This window comes from Sminthopsis crassicaudata, chromosome 1 (assembly GCF_048593235.1).
Source record: "Sminthopsis crassicaudata isolate SCR6 chromosome 1, ASM4859323v1, whole genome shotgun sequence".
In the NCBI taxonomy this organism is placed as follows: Eukaryota; Metazoa; Chordata; class Mammalia; order Dasyuromorphia; family Dasyuridae; genus Sminthopsis; species Sminthopsis crassicaudata.
Genome location: NC_133617.1, coordinates 320,914,884 through 320,927,214, shown reverse-complemented (window position 1 = coordinate 320,927,214; position 12,331 = coordinate 320,914,884).

Genomic DNA, 12,331 nt, shown 5'->3' with positions numbered 1-12,331 from the left:
AAAAAAAACTCAGAGGAAGGTGGTCTAAGTGTACCTGATCTAAAGGTATATTATATAGCAGCAGTCACCAAAACCATTTGGTATTGGCTAAGAAAAAGACCGGTAGATCAGTGGAACAGATTAGATACAAAGGACAAAAAAGGGTACATCTATAGCAACCTAATCTTTGACAAACCCAAAGATACCAACATTAGGGATATAAATTCATTATTCGGAAAAAACTGTTGGGAAAACTGGAAATTAGTATGGCAGAAATTAGATATGGATCCATACTTAACACCATATACCAAGATAAGATCAAAATGGGTCCATGATTTAGGCATAAAGAGGGAGATAATAAATAGATTAGAGGAACAGAGGATAATCTACCTCTCAGACTTGTGGAGGAGGAAGGAATTTATGACCAGAGGAGAACTAGAGATCATTATTGATCACAAAATAGAAGATGTTGATTACATCAAACTAAAAAGTTTCTGTACAAATAATACTAATGCAAACAAGATTAGAATGGAAGTAACAAATTGGGAAAATATTTTTAAAAACAAAGGTTCTGACAAAGGTCTCATTTCCAAAATATATAGAGAACTGACCCTAATTTATAAGAAACCGAACCATTCTCCAATTGATAAATGGTCAAAGGATATGAACAGACAATTCTCAGAGGAAGAAATTGAAACTATATCCACTCACATGAAAGAGTGTTCCAAATCACTATTGATCAGAAAAATGCAAATTAAGACAACTCTGAGATACCACTACACACCTGTCAGATTGGCTAAGATGACAGGAACAAATAATGATGAATGTTGGAGGGGATGTGGGGAAACTGGGACACTAATACATTGCTGGTGGAGTTGCAAAAGAATCCAGCCATTCTGGAGAGCAATCTGGAATTATGCCCAAAAAGTTATCAAACTGTGCATACCCTTTGACCCAGCAGCGCTACTACTGGGCTTATATCCCAAAGAAATACTAAAGAGCGGAAAGAGACATATATGTGCCAAAATGTTTGTGGCAGCTCTTTTTGTTGTGGATAGAAACTGGAAGATGAATGGATGTCCATCAGTTGAAGAATGGTTGGGTAAATTATGGTATATGAAGGTTATAGAATATTATTGCTCTGTAAGAAATGACCAGCAGGAGGAATATAGAGAGGCCTGGAGAGACTTAAATCAACTGATGCTGAGTGAAATGAGCAGAACCAGAAGATCACTGTACACTTCAACAACAATACTGTATGAGGATGTATTCTGATGGAAGTGGAAATCTTCAACATAAAGAAAAACCAACTCACTTCCAGTTGATCAATGATGGACAGAGGTAGCTACACCCAGAGAAGAAACACTGGGAAGTGAATGTAAATTGTTAGCACTAATATCTGTCTGCCCAGGTTGCATGTACCTTCGGAATCTAATGTTTATTGTGCAACAAGAAAATGATATTCACACACATGTATTGTATCTAGACTATATTGTAACACATGTAAAATGTATGGGATTGCCTGTCATCGGGGGGAGGGAATAGAGGGAGGGAGGGATAATTTGGAAAAATGAATACAAGGGATAATACTATAAATATATATATATATATATATATATATACATATAATAAAAATTATTAATTAAAAAAATATATATATATATATATTTTTCAGACTTCCTTCATTGTTCAGGTCATCTCTGAGACTTGAATGTATATTTGAATATAATAATAAAAGCTGGGTTTTTAACTCTATGAAAACATATATTTGCTAGTAGTATGTTACTATATGCTCTCAGAGAGACAATGTTTTTCCCATGTCATACTGTTCAAATTTAGTTTCCATTTATCAGTTTGGTGCTTTAGCTATATGTATACACACATATAGGATACAATTTCTTAAATTTTCTCCCTCAAATAGTTTGACTCTTTTTTGGTTTATTTTTCTTAATATAACTCATTAAAAATAGAATTTCAAAATATTTGCTATAGTTTTTAGGAATGATTAAGAAAATTTGGAGCAATGCTATAAAAACAACACTTTTTTTTCCTTTTTGTCATTTTAAATTAAGCATTTGAGGTCAATGTGAATTGACCCGGTCAATTCACTATGTCATTTATTTTTTTCTTCCTTAACAATATTGGAGAAGCATGGTTTAGTGAATAGAACTTTGGGCTAGGACATATTTAAAAATCAGTGGATGTGTGAATATGGCAAGTAACTTAATCTTCCTGAGAGCCTCAGTTTTCTCACTGGTAAAATTCAGCAGTACTTATCTCACAGGTGTGTTGTGTATCCTTAAACCACAAACAAACTGAATTGCAAATTTTAAAGTACCCAATAAATTGTGGTACTTAAGATTAAGTATAGAAGGGTTCTCAAACTATTGCCAGAGGACCAGATGCTGCTCTCTGAGGACATTTATGCTGCCCACCTGGTTATGGCAAATGGAATGAGGGGCAGAGACAGTGTGAGGTTTTTTTTTTTTTTTTTTTTAACTATAGTTCAGCCCTCCAACAGTCTGAGGGATAGTGAACTGGTTCCCTATTTAAAAAGTTTGAGGATCACTGGGAGAACTGATAACATTGTCCTTTTATTTTATTTATTTTTCATTGACAGAATGATTACTCATTTAATAAGTATTTAATTCATAAAACAGAAACATTCAAACACTATAAGTCATTGACACTACTATGGAGGCTTTTACAATGACAATTGTGTGATATGTAAAGGTTCATCAGAAATAAGTCTTCAGTATTGGTCCTAAAGTGTATATAGAAGTACTAAGTCAAAGCAAGAATCAAATGAAGGAATGAATGAAGATAACTAGGAAAAGATAATTGCTAAATATGAATTATTGAGGAGATAATTATTTCATGATCCAATTGTGGAAAGAATAGGAGGCAAATAGCTATTTATTCATTCTCACCTGTGTCATTCTGCTTGGGTTATTGACAATGTTATTTCTGAGACTGTTGGGGCCTTGGATTCAAGTCAAGCTTGGGATAGTTCTAAAAGTCCCATTATAGACAATCCCAAATTAAAAGAGGTTTCATTGATATTACCTCTGATTTGACCCTTCATAATAAACATAACTATAATAAAATAAATATAGTAACCTTCCAATAATCTCATCATATAAGAAATAAAACTATTATCACAGTAATTTTAAAAGTGAGGAAATTCTCTTCACTTCTAGAAGTCAAGATGATGGAGCAAGCAATGAATAAGCCAAAATCCTCCCATGTTCACTTCCAGGCAACCATAAAATAATGTTCCAAACAAGTCCTAGAACAGCAGGAAAAGAAAAGAGATAGGATGACAATCTGTTAGCCCAGAAAACTTGGAGGACAGACAAAAGGATTACTGTTAACTCAGGTAATGGTCAGGGAGTGCAGCCCAAGACAGGAAACTCCCCAGAAAACCAGCAGCAAGCCATTTTAGCAAATCAATAGGAAATACTGAGCCCCGTGGTGGTGGAGTAGGTTGATACCAACACCCTATGAGATTATGAATATGGTCTTCAGGTATAGGAAAAACCATGTGTTCTTCTTGTATAGCCATGGCCAAACATGGCTGTTTTCCAGCAACTAGATCTCTATGTGCCTCTGCACAGCCCTGAATTATGATGTATCTCCAACACCAAGTGCTTAAATGCAACTTTAAGGGAACACAGAAACAATGTACCTGGTTTCAGCAGCACTTGAGGAACACCATGAATAGAATCCCCATTTAGGATAAGGTAAGCTGCTAGATTCCTATAACCTCCAATATCATCAGGCCTACCTATCCTTACCAAGTCAGAATGCACTAGACAAAAGAGTCTTCTGAGGTCCTCAGACCAGCATTGTTGAAGCACCAGGTAAACAGCCAAGTTTTGTAGCAACTGGCATAAGAACTAAGAGACAGTGTTCTTTTCTTCCATCTGGAGAAGATCTCAAATTTAAGACAGAGGAAAAAAGACAGCAGAATGTGAGAGACAGAGAGTAAGAAAGAGAGAGACACACACAGAGAGAGATGGAAACAGAAATAGAGAGCGAGAGACAGAGAGAGAGAGATTGGGGATGTAGAAACAAAAGAAAAGAGAGATAAGCAAAAACATCAAAAACAAGAACAAAAACAAGAAAATTAATCTGAACACAGGAAGTTATTATGGTGCTAGGGAAGACCAAGACACATGCCAGGAAGAAGACGAGTGACCAGAGAGGAACAATTCAAATATCAAGGAGTTACAATAAGGATTACACAGGACTTGGCAGCAATTATATTAAAAGACAAGAGGTCATGGAATGTAATATTCAGAAAAGCAAAGGACCCACTTTAGCAAAGTTTCAGGATGCAAAATAAATCCACATAAATCATCACCATTTTTATACATCACTAACAAAATTTAACAGCAAGACATACAATGAGAAATTCCATTAAAAATCATTGTTATAGTGTAAAATATTTGATAATTTATCTGCCAAGGGAAAGACAGGAACTATATGAGCAAAACTACAAAACACTTTCCACACAAATAAAGACAGATTTAAACAATTGGAAAAATATCAAGTGCTCTTGGATAGGTCAAACAAGTATAACAAAGATGACAAAAGTACCTAAACAAATCTATTTATTTAGTTCTATACCAATCAAAATTCCAAGAAACTATTTTACTGACCTAGAAAAAAAATAACAACAAAATCATCTGGAAGAACAAAAGGTCAACAATTTCAAGAGAAATAATGGAAAAACAAAAGAAAACAAACAAACAAACAAGCAAAAACAAATAAAGGTGGTCTAGATATAGCAGATCTAAAACTATATTATAAAGTAGTGGTCATCAACATCATTTGGTATTGGCTAAGAAATAGAGTAGTTGATCAGTGAAATATGAACAAAATAGTCAATGACTATTGCAACCTAGAGTTTGACAAACCCAAAGACCCCAGCTTTTGGGATAAGAATTCACTATTTAACAAAAACTGATGGGAAAATTGGAAACTAGTATGGCAGAAACTAGGCACTGACCCCACCTAAAACTGTATACCAAGATAAAGTCGAAATGGGTTCATGATCTAGACATAAAGAATGATATTATAAACAAACTAGAAGAACATAGGATAATTTATCTTTCAGATCTATAGAGGAGGAAGGAATTCATGATCAAAGAAGAACTAGAGATCATTATTGATCACAAAATAGATAATTTTGATTATATTAAGTTAAAAAGTTTTTGTACAAACAAAACTAATACAGACAAGATTAGAAAGGAAGCACTACAGGGGGAAAATATTTTTTTTCATTCAAAGGTTCTGATAAAGACTTCATTTCTAAAATATATAGAGAATTGATTCAAATTATAAGAATTCAAACCTTTCTCCAACGGATAAATGGTCAAAGGATATGAACAGACAGTTTTCAGATGAAGAAATTGAAACTATTTCAAGTCATATGAAAAAGTTCTTCAAATTACTATTGATCAGAGAAATACAAATTAAAAACTCTCTGAGATATCACTACACACCTGTCAGGTTGCCTAAGATGACAGGCAAGACAAGGATGAATGTTAGAAGGGATGTGGGAAAACTTGGACACATTCATAGTTGGTGGAATTGTGAACGGATCCAAACATTCTGGAGAGCATTGGAACGATGCTCAAAAAGATATCAAACTATGCATACCTTTTAACCCAGCTCTGTATCTACTGGGGTTAAATTGCAGAGATCTTTAAAAAAAGGGAAAGGGAACCACATGTACAAAATGTTTGTGGCAGCCCTTTTTGTAGTGGCAAGAAACTTGAAACTGAATGCATTTCCATCAATTAGGAAATGGCTGAAAAATTATTTTATATGAATGTTATAACATATTATTGTTCCATAAGAAATGACCAGCAGGATGATTTCAGAAAAGCCTGGAGAGACTTACATGAATTGATATTAAGTGAAATGAGCAGAACCAGGAGATCATTGTCTATGGCAACAGCAAGATTATAGGATGATCAAGTCTGATAGATGTTGCTCTCTTCAACAGATGGTTCAAAACATTTCAATTGTTCATTGATAAAAAGACCTATCTACACCAAAAGAGAAGATTGTGGGAACTGAATGCATTTTATTTTGTTTCTTCTTCTTCTTCTTCTTCTTCTTCTTCTTCTTCTTCTTCTTCTTCTTCTTCTTCTTCTTCTTCTTCTTCTTCTTCTTCTTCTTCTTCTTCTTTTACTTGGTTAATATGATTTTTCTTGTGTGGCACAATAATTATATGAATATGTATGTATATATTTGATTTAATATATATTTTTACCATATTTTACCTATATTGGACTACTTGCCACCTACAGGAGGGCATGGGGGGAGAGGAGGATATTGGAACAAAAGATTTTGTAAGGGCTAATGTTAAAGAATTGTTCATGCATCTGTTTTGAGAAATAAAATGCTTTAATAAAAAAATAACCTGAAGTAAAATGAAAACAAACAAACAGGAGTAGTAATTCTGATCTCAGAAAAAGCAAAAAACAAAGATAGATTTAAGTAAATGAGATAAAAATACATTTTGCTAAAAGTTGCCATAGATAATGAAGCAATATCAATAATAAACACAAATGTACTAAGTAGTATATCATCCACATTTTAAATGGAGAAGTTAACGGATTTGTTAGAAAAAAAAAAAAAAAAAACAGGTACCAAAACTATATTTATCGGAGACCTCAGTTATCACCTTTCAGAACTTGATAAATTTAATAAAATAAACAAGAAAGATAATGAGTTGGTATTGGCTAAGAAATAGACTAGTTGATCAGTGGACTATGTTAGATCCAAAAGACAAAATAATCAATAACTTTAATAATCTATTGTTTGACAAACCCAAGGACCCCAGCTTTTGGGATAAAAACTCAATGTTTGAAAAAAATTGCTGGGAACATTGGAAATTAATATGGTATAAACTAGGCATTGACCCAAACTTAACACCATATACTAAAATCAGGCCAACATAGGTTCATGATCTAGGCATAAAGAATGTGATTATAAATAAATTAGAGGAACATAGGATAGTTTACCTTTCAGACCTGTGGAAGAGGAATGAATTTATGTCTAAAGAAGAAGTAGAGATCATTATTCATCACAAAGTAGAAAACTTCGATTATATCAAATTGTAAATTTTTTGTACAAACAAAACTAATGCAGATAAGATTAGAAGGGAAACAATAAACTGGGAAAACAGTTTTTTTTTTCAGATTTCTACTCTACATCCCTTCTTTTTTTAAAAATTAATTTAGTAATTATAACATTTTTTGACAGTACATATGCATAGGTAATATTTTTTTACAACATTATCCCTTGTACTCCCTTCTGTTCTGAATTTTCCCCCTACTTCCCTCCACCCCCTCCCCTAAATGGTAGGCATTCCCATACATATTAAATATCTTATAGTATATGCTTGGTACAATATATATGTGCAGACCCGAATTTTGTTGTTGTTGTTGTTGCAAAGGAAGAATTATATTCAGAAGGTAAAAATAATCTGAGAAGAAAAAAAATGCTCACAGTTTACACTCATTTCCCAGTGTTCCTTTTCTGGGTGTAGCTGATTCTGTCCATCATTGATCAATTGGAATTGGGTTAGCTCTTCTCTATGTTGAAGATATCCACTTCCATCAGAATACATCCTCACATAGTATCATTGTTGAAGTGTACCCTAGTTCTGCTCGTTTCACTCAGCATCAGTTGATGTAAGTCTCTCCAAGCCTCTCTGTATTCCTCCTGTTGTTCCTTTCTTACAGAACAATAATATTCCATAACATTCATATACCATAATTTACCCAACCATTCTCCAATTGATGGACATCCATTCATTTTCCAGTTTCTAGTCACTACAAAAAGGGCTGCCCATACAAGTGCCTTTCCCTTCTTTAGCATTTCCTTAGAATATAAGCCTACTATTAGCACTGCTGGGTCAAAGGATATGCACATTTTGATAGCTTTTTGGGCATAATTTCAGATTGCTCCCCAGAATGGTTGGATTCTTTCACAACTCCACCAACAATGCATAAGTGTCCAAGTTTGGGAAAACATTTTTAAAAATTATTTTTGAATTTTATTTTTTAAAGCTGTTCTGTTCATTTAATATCTTTTATTTGATGCTTTAGTCTAAAACCAAGACATCTCTTATCCAGAAGTGGAGAAATTTTTCTTTTTTTTCCTCAAATTGGTTCCTTTTCTAATCTACCTCCTCACATAGCTGTCAATTCAGAATTCCCCTTCATTTTGGGGATATCACTATATTAAACATTTAAAACCCTTCAAAATTTAGCCCCAGTCTGTTTTTCCAGACTTACCATGTACTAATCTTCTTCCTTTATTGGATGACCAAGTGAAATTAGTAAATATCTACTTATCCCCTTACAGGACAGTCTCTTTCTCATTCCCATTCCTTTCTGCCCCCCTTTTTTTAAAGTTTATTTTTGATTTTTTTAAATTAATTTTTACATTATAATTTTTCGGACAATGTGTTGCGTGCTGTCGTCTCCAGAAGCTGCTGGATCGCTCTCTAGGAAGAGAACTGCTGTGTCTACTCAAATCTCTCAGACAGATTCTTCTTCCTGTAACGAACCGTTGTCTCCAGGCAGTTGCTGTTAACTCTTGTCCAAAGAAGTGACTTCCCTTCCTGCAGAGAGCCCCGTCAAGCCTGATGCAATTCAGAGTCTCCTTCTTGTCTCTGGGAGTCCTCTCTTTTATTCTCCCAGAGAATGGGCGTGGGATAATGCAAGGGCTTCTGGGAAGAACCACCCCAGCCAATGAGCTTGCCCCCTCTATCAAGTCAACCTGAGTTCTCACCTTGTAATTGTCCAGAAAACCTCAGTTCTCACTTAGTAATCCTAACATCTCCCCCTTTCTTTTGATTTAGAACATAGGACAGTCATGACCTTGAAACATAAATCCATCAATATGGGAAGTATTACAGATAATTACATAAATTACATAAGCACATAGTAACATAGTAACATAACACATGCTAGAAGTATATAACATAATAATAAATTGAAAATTTATAAATGTCCATAAGTCCATTGTCCATTAGTCTCATCTTGTGTGAGGAAGTCCAATGATTCCTGCTGGTTTTTAAAGTTCTTTAACAGTCTTCTTATTATCCATGCTCTTTCAGTGTCAGATGTTTCTTAGATCTTCTCCTTTTTTTACCTACAGAGTCAGTATTTTCAATCACAGGATATGCATGTATAAAATCACTTATATCCTGTCCTTCTCTCTTAGCTTTAACCAATGCTTTTTCTAATCTTGTCATAGGCTTAGGCTTCTTCACAGGCAATTCTGTTTGTGTTTCTGCCTCTTCCCCTCTTTCTTCCTCCATCTCTGAAGGTGGGGTTGATGTGGGCCTGTCAATAATCTGTTCTCTAGGCAGGGTTGAAGCTTCTTCAAGAGAATCATACCATAATTCCTCATTTAAATCCTCTTGCTCTAGGGAAAGATCTTGATCTTTCCTTTTTTCCTCACACTTCCTCCTCTGTTCATTTTTAGAACTTTTCCTTCTCCTACAACTTGCTTGATAGTTTAAGGCTAATTGAACTATGTTGTAGATATAAAATACTTCTGCAGAAATTGAACGAGGCCCATTTTTTGCTTGAAATTCTTTCATTTCATATCCCACTAGCTTCCATTTATCTACATCTATCTTTTCTTCCTCTAAGAACCAAGGGGATGTGCGTCTTAATGCAGCCAAGAGTTTAGCAATCTGTACCCAGGTTACAAGTAAACTCTGCTCCTCAATTATGTTGATTATACTCTCTATAGTACCACTCCTGAATGGAGCTGAGGTTGCTTCTGGGGCTGGGGTTGAGTCGGCTGAGGTCCAGGGATTGAATATAGCTAACATCTGCCCCATTTCAGCTATAAGAGATTCCTGGTTTAGCCCTTAACAAGTTCCTTATTTATCTATTAGCACGCTCACTTAATCTTTAACAAAGTTTCCTCGTTACTCACGGTTCTGGGTCAGAGAGACTGAGATCTGGATGGGAGGCTTTTCCACTGGAATCAGGACTGTGTCTGTCTCTGTTCGGGCGCCAAATTGCAAAGGTCTGGTCTAGCTCCTCTTGTCAGGATAAGCAAAAGTCCTTGCCCCACGTGTGGACGCCAATTGTTGCGTGCTGTCGTCTCCAGAAGCTGCTGGATCGCTCTCTAGGAAGAGAACTGCTGTGTCTACTCAAATCTCTCAGACAGATTCTTCTTCCTGTAACGAACCGTTGTCTCCAGGCAGTTGCTGTTAACTCTTGTCCAAAGAAGTGACTTCCCTTCCTGCAGAGAGCCCCGTCAAGCCTGATGCAATTCAGAGTCTCCTTCTTGTCTCTGGGAGTCCTCTCTTTTATTCTCCCAGAGAATGGGCGTGGGATAATGCAAGGGCTTCTGGGAAGAACCACCCCAGCCAATGAGCTTGCCCCCTCTATCAAGTCAACCTGAGTTCTCACCTTGTAATTGTCCAGAAAACCTCAGTTCTCACTTAGTAATCCTAACACAATGCATATGCATGGGAAATTTTTTTACAACATTATCCCTTGTACTCACTTATGTTCTGAATATCCCCGTTTTTCCCTCTACCCTCTCCTCTAGATGGCAGGCAATCCCATACATGTTAAATGTGTTATATTATATCCTAGATACAATATACATCAGCAGAACTGAATTTCTTGTTGCACAGGAAGAATTGGATTCAGAAGGTAAAAACAACTTCGGAAGAAAGACAAAATTGCAAACTCATTTGGGAAAACATTTTTACAGTCAAAGGTTCTGATAAAGGCCTCATTTCCAAAATATGTAAAGAATTGACTCTAATTTAAAACAAATCAAGTCAGTCTCCAATTGATAAATAATCAAAGGATATGAACAGACAATTCTCAGATTAAGAAATTGAAACTATTTCTAGCCATATGAAAAGATGCTCCAAGTTATTATTAATCAGAGAAATGCAAATTAAAAAACTCTGAGATACCACTATATACCTATCAGATTGGGTATATTGACAGGGAAAGATAATGCAGAATGATGGAGGGGATGTGGGAAAACAGGGACACTGATACATTGTTGGTGGAATTGTGAATACATTCAGCCATTCTGGAGAGCAGTTTGGAACTATGCTCAAAAAGTTGTCAAACTGTGCATATCCTTTGACCCAGCAGTGTTATTACTGGGCTTATATCCCAAAGAGATCTTAAAGAAGGGAAATAATGTTTGTGGCAGCCCTCTTTGTGGTGGCCAGAAACTGGAAACTAAGTGGATGCCCATCAATTGGAGAATGGCTGAATAAATTGTGGTATGTGAAAATTATGGAATATTGTTATTATGTAAGAAATGACCAACAGGATGATTTCAGAAAGGCCTGGAGAGACTTGCATCAACTGATGCTGAGTGAAATGAGCAGGAGATCATTGTATACTTCAACAATACTACATGATGATCAATTCTGATGGATGTGGCCATTTTCAACAATGAGATGAACCAAATTAGTCCCCAATAGAGCAGTAATGAACTGAACCAGCTACACCCAGAGAAAGAACTCTGGGAGATGACTATGAAGTACTACATAGAATTCCCAATCCCTCTATTTTTTGTCTGCCCGCATTTTGGATTTCCTTCACAGGCTAATTGTACACTATTTCAAAGTCCGATTCTTTTTGTACAGCAAAACCCACTGTTTGGACATGTATACATATGTTGTATTTACTTTATACTTTAACATAATTAATATGTATTGGTCAACCCACCAACTGGGGGGGGGAGAGGAAGGAGGGGAAAATTAGAACAAAAGGTTTGGCAATTGTCAATGTTGTAAAATTACCCATGCACATATCTGGTAAATAAAAACTATTAAAATAAAAAAAAAATGGGGCTATTGACATAACTTCCTGCTGTGCTAACACACAAGACTTCCCAAGAACTGGAAGTTATTTCTTCCTCACACTTGTATTCATTAGATGAGGATGTCCAATACAGAGACAAGGAAAAGTTGTGCTAAACTGTATCAATAAGGCATCTTACTTATATATCCTTTGTCTGATATGTCTAAATGAATTGTGTTGTTCTAGTTAAATTTTTGAAAATGGATTTCATAAATTTTGCAAAACGATTTTTCATTAACTGTTTAAAAAAAAGAAATAAAGAAAATGAGGTAAATAGAGCATTAGAAAAGTGATAGAACTATGGAGAAAACTGGGAACAAAAAAAGAATATAACTTTTCTTCAATAGCACATAACATTTATCCAAAAATTGACCATAGGAAAGGACATAAAATCCTCAAAATCAAATGTAAAAATATGGACATATTAAATGTATTCTTTTCAAATCATTAATTGATTCATATTC